A 15,923-nucleotide genomic window follows, 5' to 3' on the forward strand; every position below is an offset into this window, starting at 1 on the left:
ATTTTTGAAAAATCTACATATTATAAGTTTATAATTAATAAATAAAATTTTATAAAATGGTAGATAAAGGATTGTATATGTAGAAATTTTATTATAGTATATATAATTAAATTTATTAGGATTTAGTTTAGAAGATGATGCAACACTCGCTCTAAAGCAATACATCCGTCCCGGCCGAGCGATCTCCGAAGACTGACAGAGATTATATTTCTACTATTTATTATATTGAAATAATTCTTTTTAATTCTACATTTCCGTGTGTACTTATTTTTATACTATCCGAAACTCAGTAAACAGTATATTTAACAAAAAATAAAGGGGTACCCAGAATGCTGAAAACTTACTAGTTAGTCACGTATGGGTCCCAAATACCCTCTTTAAACTTTCGTGCATTAATTCTCACATCGAGAATAACGCAAAAAAAATACCCTTGCAGGCTTATCATATCTATGGACAGTTAAAGTTTTTTTCAGTCTCCATCCGGTCTTCAAATTATATTATAAAAAAGTTACAGCAATGTAAAAAGCCGCATAGAGTACATTGGACCCATGAGTAGTTTGCTAGGGTTAAAATATCGTGATACTACATACCATTATTTAAAAAATCGTACTCTTTGAGAAATCTTGTAAATGTAGAAAACCTAGCTTGTATCATTTTTAGGTATATATGCAAGAAATGGAGTGGAGTTATGCACATTTCGGCGTGGCTATCTTTTGTTTAATCGCATTTTTGTGCTTGTTTCCGGAGAACGATGCCGACGTCGACATCGTCGTCGCGTCCTACAACGCGATGGTCTCGACCTCGTCGAAATAAATTGCGCGAGATAAGTTTCGCTCCCATATTTGCGTGCTACTGGGCTATACCATCTTAATGCTGCCGCGATTCTACGGCTGGTAATTGTCGGCCAATTACCGTGGCGCTGACGTATTTAGTCGCATGCGAAAAGAGCCGTCCATTGTTCGCTCCCCGTCTCGGTACCCGCGCTGCTAATTATGTATAATGTTCGCCGGGAAATCGCGGGCGATACATCCGCGAACGTGCGCCTCGTCCTATTGTTTACGCGAGCAATCGACGCCTTTCCCTAGGTGAAACTGTAAAATTCACCGGAAAATCTAGGAAACAGCCGGTCGTTAAAAGTCAATTTTCTACGTGACCGTCCGTAACTAGTAACATAATATACACGCATCAACGTAATAATGTGAGTTTCCTTTCATGAGGTTCGATGTATTAACTCTTCATATTTTATCGTAATATACGAGATAATATAAAATATGACTTGTACTAAAAACACTAAATAATTGTAACAAAAAAGCTAATCAATTAATATAAAGTAAAAAGTGGTAAATTAATATTCTCATTTTGATTCGATTAAAATACACAAATTATAGCAAAAACTGATGTATAACCTGATAAGATAAGAGTCTGCATTTATACAATGTAATCGATGGCGACTGCGATGACATGTAATTTATTCTTGTACGAAGATTTTCATGTTTATTTATTGTATTATCTGTACAATCATCGTATTAATTAACGTTCGCGTTATAAATTCTTTACTCGTTTTTCTACATTAATTTGCCATATTTTTCATCATCCATCATGCTTACCATGCTTTCACTCAGAGAAAAATGTCGTTCAGTAACTATAAATTTATACTAAAATAGCGCCTCAACTATTTACATATTATTAAATTTCTAATAAGAATACTAGATTAAGTGAACTAAAAGGATATAGTAACATTAACCATATATGTAATCAATTACAAATAGTTAATATTACTACATTTTCTTGGTTCATTTAATTTACTCATTGTTCTTATTAAAGCTTTATAATACATAGTTACAAATTCGTGTATGCATTTCTTATTTATTTTTGTCTTCCCCAAGTTCGAAAAGGCTACGCCTTTTATTGTAAGCTGAGTAGTTTTCTTCTCAGGAGAAACTAAACTCCGCTTTGTCCCTCTGGTGACAATACCGCGTACTGCTCGTGCTGAGCGACTTTAAAGAAAAGGTTTTTAATGTACCTATTCCTTAAAATTACCTCAACAATGGTTAATTAGTTACATGATATAGAGTGCTTTATTAAAAAAAAAGTTTTTGTCTAAACTAGAAAAATGTAATTGTTATATCTACACTGAGAGAAAGGATTTTGTTAATTTAGCAAGCCACCAGTACCTTTAACCGGTGATCGGTAAATATATGACAACAAATTATGTTGTTGTGATTGCTGCTAGTCTGCTATACCAACTAATTATTAGTAACAGAAACAAACTATATAGAATCTAACCTATATCTTTTGGATAGACTTTAGCTCGTTTACATAGAATTCGTAGATGATCGTGGAGTCTTAAGTCGTAGGAAACCGATCAAGCACAGTCAAATATATAGGGAGAATACTTGACTAGAATTAGTCAATTTCTTACGATTTAAGACCCTGCACCCGTCTACGACTTTTATATATATATGAGCCTCTTATTTGCTAGCGATACTATTGATTATTTGTTACATTGACGAATTAATTTGCAATCGTAACAAATCGATCGTTTTTTTAACAAATATCACATCTGCCTTCCCTTGAATTGTTTCTATAACAAAATTATTTCTCTCAGTGCATTTGCATGAAGTCCAGGTAACTACTCAATGTAGTTGAGTCACTATTTCACTACCAATTAATAGTGCATACAATTTGTTACCGTGACTATATTTTTATAACATTCAACACTATTTCAGTTTCTATTACTTTGTAAAACTAGTTACAGGTACTTCAATTGCAAAAAGTTGCCAAATTTATAGTTACCAGAACTATTTCGTTTTCTCTCAGTACTCTTCCTTCATCGACGGCGCAAGTATTCTGACGTAAATTATGCCTGTCCGACCTTTAATTCTCTAATCAATGACTCGACTCCACTGAGCCGCGCTAAAACACTATAACACTTTTGTGGACACCTGTAGCGCTTCCAGTAAACCTACGATTACCTGTTATTAGCAGGTTGCGCGGATAAAGTAGATAGAGAATAGACAACATTGTCTTGTTCTGTAGCATAATTAACTCGCGGTATTAATTAGCGGTGATGGTATGCCATCGCGCGGCTTATCCTTGTCCACTCAGTCGCACTCGCAGGCTAATTCTTACGTGTCTTTCGTTTTTACGTGACTCGTGTCACGAAGAGATGTGTAACAATCATACACCTGCATTTTGTGTTTGCATTGTACTTCTTATTGTGGTAATTTCATCATTTTCCGCGACCATCATCAAATATGATTTTGGAACAACAAATTAAATGACGATTAAAATAATTTCCGTTACATCGAAAACAATTAATATATCTATCTTTTAATTATGTGAGAATTTAAATTGGATGTTGATTTTAAATAACCAAGTTTTTGTTTTTGTTTATATAATATGTAAAAAATTATTTTAACTGATATAGATTACGTATACAATACTTTTTTTTTTCTAGAACGACATTAAAAAAAATTTAATACAACAGAAAATTCAATGAGTTTGTTACTTACATAATTCTTATCTAGCATTTTATATATAATATATATTTTGATTTTTTCTAATGTTGAGATAATTAACAAAAAGTGAGAAACCGCAAAAATTATACCTGACACATCAGTCTTTGAAAAATATATTTAATTAGCAGTATCGAATCAATATTCTTTACAGAAATTCTTATTTCCTTTAGCCAAATATACTGTAATATTTTTCTTATGAGCGTATGATAGTAAAAGTATTCGATATTTGTCGGCGCAAGAGGAACTCAATAGTATATAAGATTTTTAATAAGTGCTACGAAAAACTCTGACCGCAGGCCACATACCAACAGTTGGCAAAACACGCCTCGAGAAAGAGACAGAAAGAAAAAAAGAGAGAACAGAGAGAAAGAAATAGAGAGAAGAGAGATAGAGCAAGAGGTCAGTGTGGACTGCGTGCGAGACGAAGAGAGGAGGAAAGAGAGCAAAAGAGCTCGATCGCAGGCTGCAGATGCTGGCGATAGCGCGTATAAAAGATGTATCTACATTTAGTTCGGACAGGCACCACTTTATTCGCTCGCCGAGCGCTAACAAGTGTTTTCCATCGGCTGAAGCGGTGCTTTAAAGATCCGCCGAGTGCAACCGGTCTGCCACGAAGTCGCGCTACTTGCTGGTAGCTCGTTTGGAATTGCGGTAAATCTCGCCGCGCGCGAACAACGCGCAACTGTCAATCGGCGAAGCCAAGTTTTGATTTACTTCACGCGCACATCGTCGTACATCCGTTGGCGTGTGCAACCGGATGTTCTCCATGACTGGTGTGCTTTTTCATCCACTCCATCATTTACGATCCGGTAATGTAGTATTCGCTACAGTGTATACTACTATCTTCAAAATATTTAGGAAGACTTCAATAATAGGTGATAAAAAGTTTCCTATTATAATTCAACTTTATATTTGTATTTTCTGATAATATTAAATGGTAGAGCTATCTGTATAAATCAAATGTGCAATATGTGTTTCATAAATAGCTCTGTATATTTTCTACAATAAACTGCTTACTAATAATTTCCAAAAATATTTACTTAAAATGAATTTAATCTCATCTATTGAGTAACACATTATTTGTTAGATATTAAATGATTACACAACCTTAACACAAAATTTAAATCTATGTTGAATCTATGAAACCATTTATATATATATATATAAATGCGACATGTAATTCAATATTCATCATTAAATGGTTTCATAGATTCAACATAGATTCAAATTTTGTGTTAAGGTTGTGTAATCATTTAATATCTAATAAATAATATGTTACTCAATAGACGAGATTAAATTAACGAAATAATAAAAGCAGTATAATGAAATAATGAAATCAAGGACTATAGAAATATAGACGGTATTTTATCTTTTACAGATGTCGGCTGAAACGCTAGAAATGTTCAACCTCACGAAGTCGAGAACTTCTGGCTTTGATGGGGGTTACAACATCGACTTGCAGTTCTCGAGAATCACGATTCGGTGACGTGTGGCTATCTCCGGGTACCGCCGTGAACGAGTGCATATAAACGTAAAGTTTACCGTGGTAGGTCAATACATGTTGACTTAAGCATAGAAACGAATATTATCCGCGGAAGTAGGCAACTACTTCTAACGGATAAAGTTGACCAGAGAAGTACAGTTGCAATAATCTTTCGGTTCATTGAACTTTTTCAGAAATGCACGCCTATTTCTAGCATCTGGCGTGTATTTACTATAACAGATTTATAAGTAAAACTATGGAAAAAGTAAGATAAAATTATCAATATAATAGTTTTATATTAATATCATCGTTTTTATCGTTTTATCGTTTTTATTTCGTTAAAATAACGACACGCTATTTTTGGTTGAGTTTTAAAGCAACGATGATGATCTTGTTTGAGAACAATATATTCCCTTTCCTTTCTCTCATGCATGTTTAGAATAGAATAAATGTAACAAAGGATTTTATGTGTATCGCTATATATTTTGATAAGTGTATATCTTCAGCTTCATATCTTTCGGGATATCGTTTCTCTTGTTGGAAAGCAGGCACGACTCGGTAACATATGTTTAGTTTGCTACATCGTGATAATTCTGCACATGAGCATATACCGAGCTAAAATATATGATCGTAGGATCAGGACGTGCTGGATTAAGGCAAGAGCGAATCTGTGGAAGTGGTCTACCGCTTCCTGGTAGTCCCGATAATGCTTAATCGGTGGCTTTGTGAGAAGCGGTCTCGCGGGACAACAATTCCAGAGTAATTCTTCGGATCGTAAACAATCCCTTTTACCCTTCTCTTTGGCCGAGTCGATACTTTGAAGAATCTGGCTCGTTGAATCTCTCTGTAAGAAGTTCGATTACACTTATGCAAATTAAAAGCACGCTTTGGTACCACAAGTCAAATAAAATCGCTGCGCGTATTTTCCCATCGTAATAATTTTTAATCATATCGCGTTGCACTTTCGAAATATACAACATACGAGATAGTTTCGTAATAAAATATTAACATCACGTACTTGAAAAAACATTGTTTATGTGGTTAATAAAATATTTTATCCTATCTAATTAAAACATAAAAATGCATTGTACAAGATAAATTATACAAGACGCTTGAAGTACTTGCTACTTGTAGGTATCAAAAGTATATGAATGTTTATAATGTTATTACATAATTTGAAATATGCGATAGATTCGTATTAAAAAAAATAGTGATCAGTTCATTATATATGTATATTGCTCCTTTACTTCAAAAGAAACATACACCACTCAAAAAATTAAATTTCCCAGAAAAGCAGAAAAATCAATTTTTAACCTGACAGAAAATTATAACCAATAATAAGATTCTATTCGGACCGACAAGAATTAAACACTAAGTATAAGAATAAGCCTATAACGGTCAAACTAGATCTTTTTTGCCTAAACAACTCCTAATGAATTATCTATATCCTATATATGTACATGCATATATATCATTGTTTAGGCAAAAAAATCTAGCTTTGACCGTCATAGGCTTGAATATTCTTATACTTAGAAAATTATAAATTAATAAAATAATATCGGCAAAGAGAATATATTCTTAATATGAACAAATGTCAAACTCTTTAAAAAATTTGAGTTGTGACGATTTTAACAATTTTCTTAAAACTATCTTTTTGTTTTAATTATAACGTTTTAACGATTTTTTTATGAAGTTACAATAATTCATTTTTGATGATTGATATGATAATGTATACCAAATTCATTTATTGTAACAACTCAAAAACATTTTTGAGTTGCGTCACTTTTAAAAGTAAGAACAAAAATATAAATAAAGTAGGCTAATGAGAGTCAGCAACGAAAAACGGCGCAATTATTTAGTGAACAACCAATACTCAGGTGTTGATTGAAGTCTTCTGTATTTGAATGTTTCGACTCTCTTTGGAGTCCTCCTCAGCAATGATAATACAAGAATAATTAGCTCATGTGTCCATAATGTGAGTGACTTAAGCATTAAATGGACACATGAGCTAATTATTCTTGTATTATCATTGCTGAGGAGGACTCCAAAGAGAGTCGAAACATTCAAATACAGAAGACTTCAATCAACACCTGAGTATTGATTGTTCACTAAATAATTGCGCTGTTTATCGTTGCTGATTCTCATTAGCCTACTTTATTTATATTTTTATATTGTTTAAAATTTGAGAGTCCTAACATAATTATTGTTATTGTTTAAAATATATAAATTAGAATCGACTTTTTGTAAATACGATCTCAAGTCAGTTGTAAAAATCTATATAAATAAATGCACACAAATAGGGATTAACTTAGTGTCTCCACGAGTACGGAAACTTTTGCAACAAGTGGTATCGTAAATACGATGACTGTGTTTACGATGTCGCTGCCTCTATAACTCTGTCGCCAAATGGCTTACGCGCTGCGATCTCTTATTCCGCATTCATTCCAGTTTAATTTACGATACGCCAGAGAGCCAAATCGTTGCGTGAATTACTTTTCGCACTGATCGCAAGCAACAATTTCCAACAGAGAAAGAGAGAAAGCGAGAAAAGGAGAAAGAAAAATAATTGCTCGATACGTCCTAGGGATCGATCTCTGATGCATAAGTGATACAAGCAAAAGGGGCAGGTCCGTCATTTCTTCGATAACGAGTACCACCAACTTGAAGTCTTTACGGTGTCACACGGTCTTTAATGTCGTGGCATCACATCAGCAAGACGTGAATCGAGATAGCGCGACCGCTGTTTAATTAATGATAATAGCTTCGCCTAACAAGAACTTCGCCCGACGTTTTCTTTTCATTGTCTTTTCGTGATGCGACTCAACGTCGTTCGACGTTCTCTTCTCGCGTTTCTCCGTAGCAGTACGCCCGCTACGGTTATGTTTCTCTTCGCGTACCTTATCCTTGTTCTGGGTAAGGGTCAAATCGACTTGTGGGCCGATCGCATCGCGGAACGTTCCGGTTGCTAGCAAACCTAACTGATCCCGATACCGCGCTACCGTGACTTATGCCAGCGATATAGAGTTGTTTCTTGAATTTTTACCGTGGGCTTCCTTTGTTACAGTCTTAGTGGAATGTCGTTACCCGAGCTCGTGAGTCCGCGCGCGAATGATGCTGAACTTCTTATTATGCCGCTTTAAGCATCATAGACTTCGTGAAGTAGTTACAAGTCGGCACGATTTCATTCATATGCGTAAAAAATGGAAAGACATTGTGCATTCGTTTATTTTTTTAATTATTGCTTTTAATTTATTGCTCTTGGATTTATGTGCTCAGAAAGTAATATTAAAAAGCAGTTTATGTTTAGTCATTAAATATGTTTATTAATTTGTATGATCGTCTCACTAAAAAAGCCTAATTCTAATACTTTTTCTATTTATATCTAGTAATACAACTAATTATGATATTAATTTTATAATATTATTTGTTTATATTTTTGTTAAAATAAAAATAAAAATAGTTTTGTGCCTTCAAAACTAAATCAAATATAAGTAAAAAGTAAAATGCTTATCTAAGCCTTCGAGATTGTTGGTGCATAAATAACATACATATTTGTAAGTTGCAATTAACTTTGTTTATAAGTACATTTCAATTGTTTGCGAATTATCGCCTTACAAATATATTATTTACGCTCCAATAACCGCGAAGATCATATATAGACAAATATTAGATTTGTGGTTACATTATATCGCCGGCTCGCGTAAAGTAGCCACGGTAATGGCGCTGCGCGTAGCTTAGCGCCGAGACACTACCAGTGTCTCCAGATAATATAATTTTTATATTAATATAATTTAATTTAAATTTTTATATATTGGAATCCGCTGTTCGTTATCTCTCACAATAAGTTCTCATGACGTTTGACTGTAAATTGAAATACAGCAAATACCATATTTACTAAAGAATGCGTGGCAAATACTTAAAGAATTAACTTCGTTCGATCGAGAAACGTGTCAGATCTGGTGCATTCCTGGCGTGCGATCGGATCGTAGGAAAAAAAGTTTCAACCGCTGCGCTGTGGAATTAAAAAGCAACATTCTAAACATATATCGGAGCCTCCCCGGGTATTTCACTTTAACGGTGCGGGCTTCGTTAAAAGACTCACATTGTGGTCGACCAGTTCTCTAAGACTGGCCAGTCAATGTTGCAACTGCAAGGAACGCGGACCGCATGTGCACGCTAGCAACATAACGCGGCGCAACGTCAGCGCGCGCACGTACGTACTCTCTCGTAGATACGGTGGTGCTAATTGCAATTTATGTCTCATTGCAGTCGTCGTCGGTGCGCCGCGACAAAGGGAGTTGTGCCGCAGGCGGACGTTTCTACGTTTTAAAGCGTTTCAAGAGGGAACCGTGTCACCATCATTCGCAACAGAAAACACCACAGTTGCACCACTCTTCTCGTCGACGTCTTCGCGAATCGCATCGCTTTTATCAATCTGCGAGAATTCCAAGTGTAGACATCACTAACGAGATAAAACACATAATTAATATTTTTTAAACATATTATATAACTACACTTATATTATATTATAAAAATTTCAATAAATTATCTTAAAGTAATAAAATTTATTCGTTTGAAAATGTTTTCTTAATTTATCACAGTGATATGTTAAAAATCGTACAAGCACTTAAATCAAAATAAATTTTATGTACAAACAAAATATCTTTTTAGAGCATGTTTTTTAAAATAATTTCTTAATTTTGTCATATATAAATATTAATACAATAATTCGACTTGAAAATTGAATTGCGAAATTAAACGAATCATGTTCTATTTTCTTATGTCTTTTATCTCCCGCTTAATTCGCGATAATCTCTTAATTTTCAATTGTTCATGCTTTGGTTGAAACAAATGACATCCTTGTTGTTCTCAAGTATCCTAACGGAGAGAAAGCGTATAATGCTTGGGAGTATCTTGTGCAACACTCCGTGCATACAGCTAAAAAAAATCTCTAAATTATACCATTATTTTCCTACCACCTACTACTCGAGTACCGTTATTCGGTACAAGATTGCCGTCATTGCGGAGTAACAGTAACGCCCGGCGCACGCGGTGCCTCCTTGAAAAATGCTTAATCGCTCGACAGTCGTGATTCGGAAAGGTGAGCAGAGGCGTGAACAAGGTGCAGGCACCGATCGTTTAAAATTCAATGATACTTCGGCACGCTATCGACATGCACGCTTCATATCGCGCCTCTAATCGACTTGTTCTATTCCTCTTCAACTCATAGACGTACAATACGCTGTACAATGAGCGTACAATAGCATGAAAACACGTATATAAATCGCGTATTATGTGTCATATTTTACATACCCGTCGATAAATAGATGTAGTAAATACGTTTCGCGCTACCCTTTCCTTTAGACTTTCCTTTCGCTCACTGTTACAATTGTTACTGATAAACGACACTTCGCCGCATTGCGTCAATGTTATTTCTCGTAATCAATCGACATTGTAATTTTCTCAAGATACAAAAATATTTTTTTAATTTTTTTTAAATATCATTTTCTTTTTTAACAAATAAAATTTTATAATTATTGATAAAGAATAAAAGAATATACTGTTATATTATTATACATAGTTACCTATACATTAATTAAAAAAAAATATTTATATTTTATGAAACATTATAAATTTTTATTATGCGTTTTTATTATGAAATACTACAAGTATTAATATTTAAATATATGTTGACTTTTTTTTTGTTAACTAATGTAAGTTATTCTATATCACCGGAAAAAAAATCAATATCATTAATTTTATTACGTCATAACAAATATTCTGCCAAATCAAAAGTATATGTATCCTTTTAAGAAGAGTACCTGATATAAATAGATGAAATGCGATAAAATGAAACGCTATTTAATTTTATCAATAAATAAAGTCTCGCCTTTTCGTAATACAAATCTGATCGTAGACTTCTTATTAAATTCGCGGCGAATTGAATTTTCCCGTTAGCCTCGTGTTTCTCGTAGGCGCCGTAGAAAACTTCGTCCTCTATAAAGCCCCTGAGTTTTCCTCCGCAAAAGAAAGTTCCACAACGTCTCGCTTCAGCGCTGAACTTGGTAATAAAATAATTATTTTCAAACGACCTCAAACTTCGATCACCATGACCTATTCTTTCTTCAAATTTGATAACATTATTAAATATAAAGATAAAAATATGTATGCAATAATTCTTTAAAACCATAATAACAAGACGTAATCGTATAAAAAGATAGAACTTAAATAGATTCAAAAATTTGTGCTGTGAATTATTATGTTATTTGTTATTTTGTATTTGTTTTATTTTCCATCCACTCTCTTATCATTTATAGCATTTTCGAAATATTTAAATTTTGGCATAAAATATATTTTAGGCCATAATTTAAATTATCGTAAATAACAAAAAGAAAAGATAAAATTAATGCAATATTTACATTCTTTCCTCTTTTTACACAAGTGTGATACATTAATGACGTAACATATTTCAATACCGGGGAAACGTATCTTTAGAGAGTACTATAAAATTTCCACTTTTGGCATTCGTCCAGAGGCTGGATTGGTCGAGAAGAGCCGCACGTGTACGCAGGCATGCATGGCGCAGCTGGTTTGTACGCAAGCTTGCACTGTAGTCAGAGCATATTTATGGATTAGCATACAATGGTGGTGTTTATTAAAGATTCTTCGAAGGTTCCCACCTTCGACGCCGCCTCCGCGCTTCTTCACCGTTCTTGAGAAGCATGATGCCCTCCTCTCGGAAGCTTTGCGTGTCTTCTCGAAACAATCTGATCACGAGAGTAATTTACATTTGATTTAGGTTATTCAGTTCACTTTGATCTCATCATCACGCGCAAAAATATATTTTTAAATAATATATCGTTATTTAATTTACATTTTTTTCTGCCGTTGTATACGTATATGAGTCGTAACTATTGCTATTAAAAATATTCCAATAATATGCAAAATAAATTTACATTAATTTCATAAATGCAGATACATTAACAGATAATGATACAGCACATTGCATAGTACGAATTATAATGTTGAGAGTCTTCACATTTTAGTATGAGAATAAACAGCTTTATTGGATGTTCTTTAAATTTGAATTGCATCTTCCATTTGTATTATTTTTTCTGCATAAAGCTTAATTCAAACCGTTAACTCGTAATCTCGTAATTTCATTGCAAATAGAATACCATCCACTGGAATGCAAGACAAAAAAATATTTTTATAGCAAAGTTGACGGCTTCGCTAGACCGAGAATCCGTTATGCATTATTCGACTCGTAGTTTTCCTCGAATCGACACTTAGCCAGAAGAGCGTGGAGAGAGCGCGGGCCGCCGAAGAACGGCATAAAGAAGGCCGACTTCATCGGAAACGGCCTGTAAGAAGGTACGATACAATGTTCCGAGACGAGATCCTGAAGAAAAGAGAACCTATCGGGCCAACCAGCCGTCTGAAATGCTCGTTTTGGTCAGCGGAGGTTCATTCTCATGCAACTTTAGCCACGAGACTTACTTGGAAGCATGTTGTACGTGTGACCATCTTCTACTACAAGTCACACAAAGCAAAGGAAACACTGAACACAACTCCTTTCGTCCCTTCTCAGCACGATCCCGTCTTTATTTAATTTTGTTTTTATGGTGCTACAATATCCAATTGAAATCAGCCTTTTTCATGATATTAAAGAAAAGGAAAACAATTTACTTGTATATAACATAATTATAAGTATAAAGAAGTTATCATAGATAATTATTAGTGTTATGTAAGCAGATATCCTATATACATACATATATCTAATAGCAAAATAGCAAAAATCTGTAAATTTTTATATAACTTTCAATTGATTTCCTGGCCTCCTATCAAAAAATTCATTATTTTACATTGTCAATTTTCGGAGCTTTCCCTCCTTAATCACCAATCAATATTTCTTAAACTATGACGCGTCGTAAATTCATTGCTGACAGCAAAAGCTATCTCTTGGATATATTATACATCATATTTGGAGACACTGGTAGTGTCTCGGCGCTAAGCCAAAACGCAGCGACACTGCCGTGGCTACTTTACGCGAACCGGAGAGATGCGTCAGATCGAGATTATCGGATCTCAATAACGGCTGTCTCGATTGATTTAATAAATACCTCACTCGATAGCTTACACTCCGATTGTATTATACGTGTTTTTATTTTTTCTTTACATATTCTACAAGCAGAGATATTGCGACGCAAATTTCCGAATTGTCACTTTTTATTGAAATTCAACATCAACATGGGATACGTCGTCATCAACCGAAAAAATGTACGACTGGACCGTCTGGCACTAGATGGCTGTAGAGGCATTTAGATAGATTAGATGCCTGCACATTCCAGTTGACGTTTGGTTTAAATGAATGGTTTGAATACAGTTCTAGAAAGTAGAGATGCGACATTGAAGGATATAGTTTGATTGGCTGTCTAAATCATGTGATCAGACCGCCATTTTATTCATTACTGCTATAATTAGAGTCCTAGGACTCTACGTATAGAGTCTAATATAATGTATGTACTATTAAGTACATGCTATAATAAGTACTAACTTTCTTTATTTTCTAACAATTTAACTTTCCTCATGTAATGCATTATTAGCTGTCATCAGCTTATAAAGGTGCCTTTTCATGCCAACGTTCGACACTCATTTTCGGCGTTCAAAATCATCAAAATAAGTCATGTGATAAAAATTGGCGAATATCAAGAGTCAATTTTGATATTGGATGCTTTCCATTTGATGATACAAAATAATATTTCGATAATGTTTCGAAATGATGTTTGTTTGATGTTTCGATTGCGAAAATTGGTAATTGGTACATAAAGAAAATGACCGAGAATTTGTTCGTAACAATACTATTTAATACTATTTATACAATTATATATTTATAATAATAGAAATTGGTTTTAAAATGGAAGTGAAAAAGGAAACGTAAGTATATGTTTCTTTTTCACAAAAATATTTTATGAAAGAACTTTTTAGAACAAAATAAGATTTCTTTTTCTTTGCAGTATAGATGACACTAAAATACTGCTCGTTTTCATATACCAACGAAATTTTCGGCGATTCTTTTCTTTTATACTAAAACCCCTACCTTGTTTCTAAAAGCATAATATTGTTCTTCGAGGTTTTCTGTAGGCTGCTGGCTACTTATTTTAAACGGATAAAATCTGAGGTCCTTTGTTCATAATATTTCATCTACCAAATTAAAAAGTAAAACATAAATGATACTGTTTTTTGTTATTTATACAAGCTTACCTTTTTAAAAAAAAGGTAAAAAAAAGCGCTAAACGTGCTTTTCGTAAAAATTATTTGGGCCGGTTTCATCAATGCCAATTACCTAATTCGCCGTGGAACTGACTAATCGCGTTTGCTGTTTAATGGAATTGATGGGTATGTGAAGTTAGCACTCCAACTATAGTACTCAGGAGTTCTGATTAGAGTTCCCGGTTCTTTTTGACGAGACAAAGAGTTCTTTATAATTTATAACAAGAGTTCCGCTTAATATAACTATTTTTAAATAATTTTTAAAAAATGGGGTGCTAACTTTTTATCGAAAATCGAGCTCGAATAGTTCTGAGCAGCTAAATAGCTTTATTTTGTGAATACCTAGAGTTCCTAATACATAAAAAACAATTTTGACATACAACAAAATTTATTTAAAAAAATTAAAAAATTTTGAAAAAATTTTTTTATACAATAGTTCTGTCACATGTTAATTGTCATTCTGTCTATTTCTAAGCGATTAAAATCAACACAGTTGACCAAACAAAACCAAAAATAAAAGAGATATGTACTTAAAACAAAATTTGAAAAATTGGTTGCAAAAGCACATATCTCCTTATGTAGCCATCCAATCACATTTTCACCTAATACTTTTCGTTAGGGCTCGTCGAGAACTGCCCACAATGTCAGTCAGAACACTATTCAGTACTCTCAAAAAATTTTCTCAAAAAATAATTCTGATCGGCGTTCTGGGCAGTTCGCGACGAGCTCTAACGAAAAGTATGAGGTGAAAAAGCGATTGGGCCAACGATTTGCGAGATACGCTACATGAGAAGGGTCATTAAAAATTTTTCGAGAGTAGTGAGTAGTTCTGATCGGCGTTCTGGGCAGTTCTCGACGAGCTCTAACGAAAAGTATGAGGTGAAAAAGTGATTGAGCCAACGGTTTTCGAGATATGGGAACATTTGAACTCTATCATTGAAAATTTTCTAAGTCCGACGTCGAAAATTTTTTGAGAATACTGAGTAGTTCTGACTGGCATTGTGGGCAGTTCTCGACGAGCCCTAACGAAAAGTATTAGGTGAAAATGCGATTGGATGGCTATATAAGGAGATATGTGCTTTTGCAACCAATTTTTTAAATTTTGGTTTAAGTACATATTTCTTTTATTTTTGGGTCTGTGTTGATTTTAATCGCTTAGAACTCTTCGAAATAAACAGAATGACAATTAACATGTGACAGAACTATTGTATAAAAAAATTTTTTTCAAAATTTTTTAATTTTTTTTATATAAATTTTGTTGTACGTCAAAATTGTTTTTTATGTATTAGAAACTCTAGGTATTCACAAAATAAAGCTATTAAGCTGCTCAGAACTATTCGAGCTCGAATTTCGATAAAAAGTTAGCACCCCATTTTTTTTAAATTGTTCAAAAATTGTTATTAAGGGAATCTCGAGTTAAAAAGTACAGAGAACTCTTCGTATCGTTGAAAAGAAGCAGGAACTCTATTCAGAACTATTGTATCTAAAAATTGATTTTTCAAAAATTTGTAATTTTTTTTTATTTTTCAAAAATTTTTTTAAGTATCAGGAACTCTACACTGAGAAAAAAGTTTTGTTGATATATGACCAACAAAAAGTTTTTCGTTGTCCTAACCAAAATTTGGTTATTCTAACCAAATTTTTGG

General features: G+C 33.7%; 1 protein-coding gene and 1 long non-coding RNA gene across 2 annotated transcripts in view; one reads left to right on the top strand and one right to left on the bottom strand.

Moving 5' to 3' along the window:
* The window catches only part of MESR6 (misexpression suppressor of ras 6), a 750,945-nt gene that overhangs the window by 257,317 nt on the left and 477,705 nt on the right, over nucleotides 1-15,923 (bottom strand). The gene's annotated exons all lie outside the window — the stretch shown is intronic.
* LOC108763290 (uncharacterized) lies at nucleotides 3,772-9,389 on the top strand. Its single transcript, XR_001940212.1, has 3 exons — nucleotides 3,772-4,396; nucleotides 4,900-5,067; nucleotides 9,274-9,389. It is a non-coding gene; the product is annotated as an uncharacterized LOC108763290 (long non-coding RNA).

Source organism: Trachymyrmex cornetzi, unplaced genomic scaffold (assembly GCF_001594075.2).
Source record: "Trachymyrmex cornetzi isolate Tcor2-1 unplaced genomic scaffold, Tcor1.1 scaffold35, whole genome shotgun sequence".
NCBI lineage: Eukaryota > Metazoa > Arthropoda > Insecta > Hymenoptera > Formicidae > Trachymyrmex > Trachymyrmex cornetzi.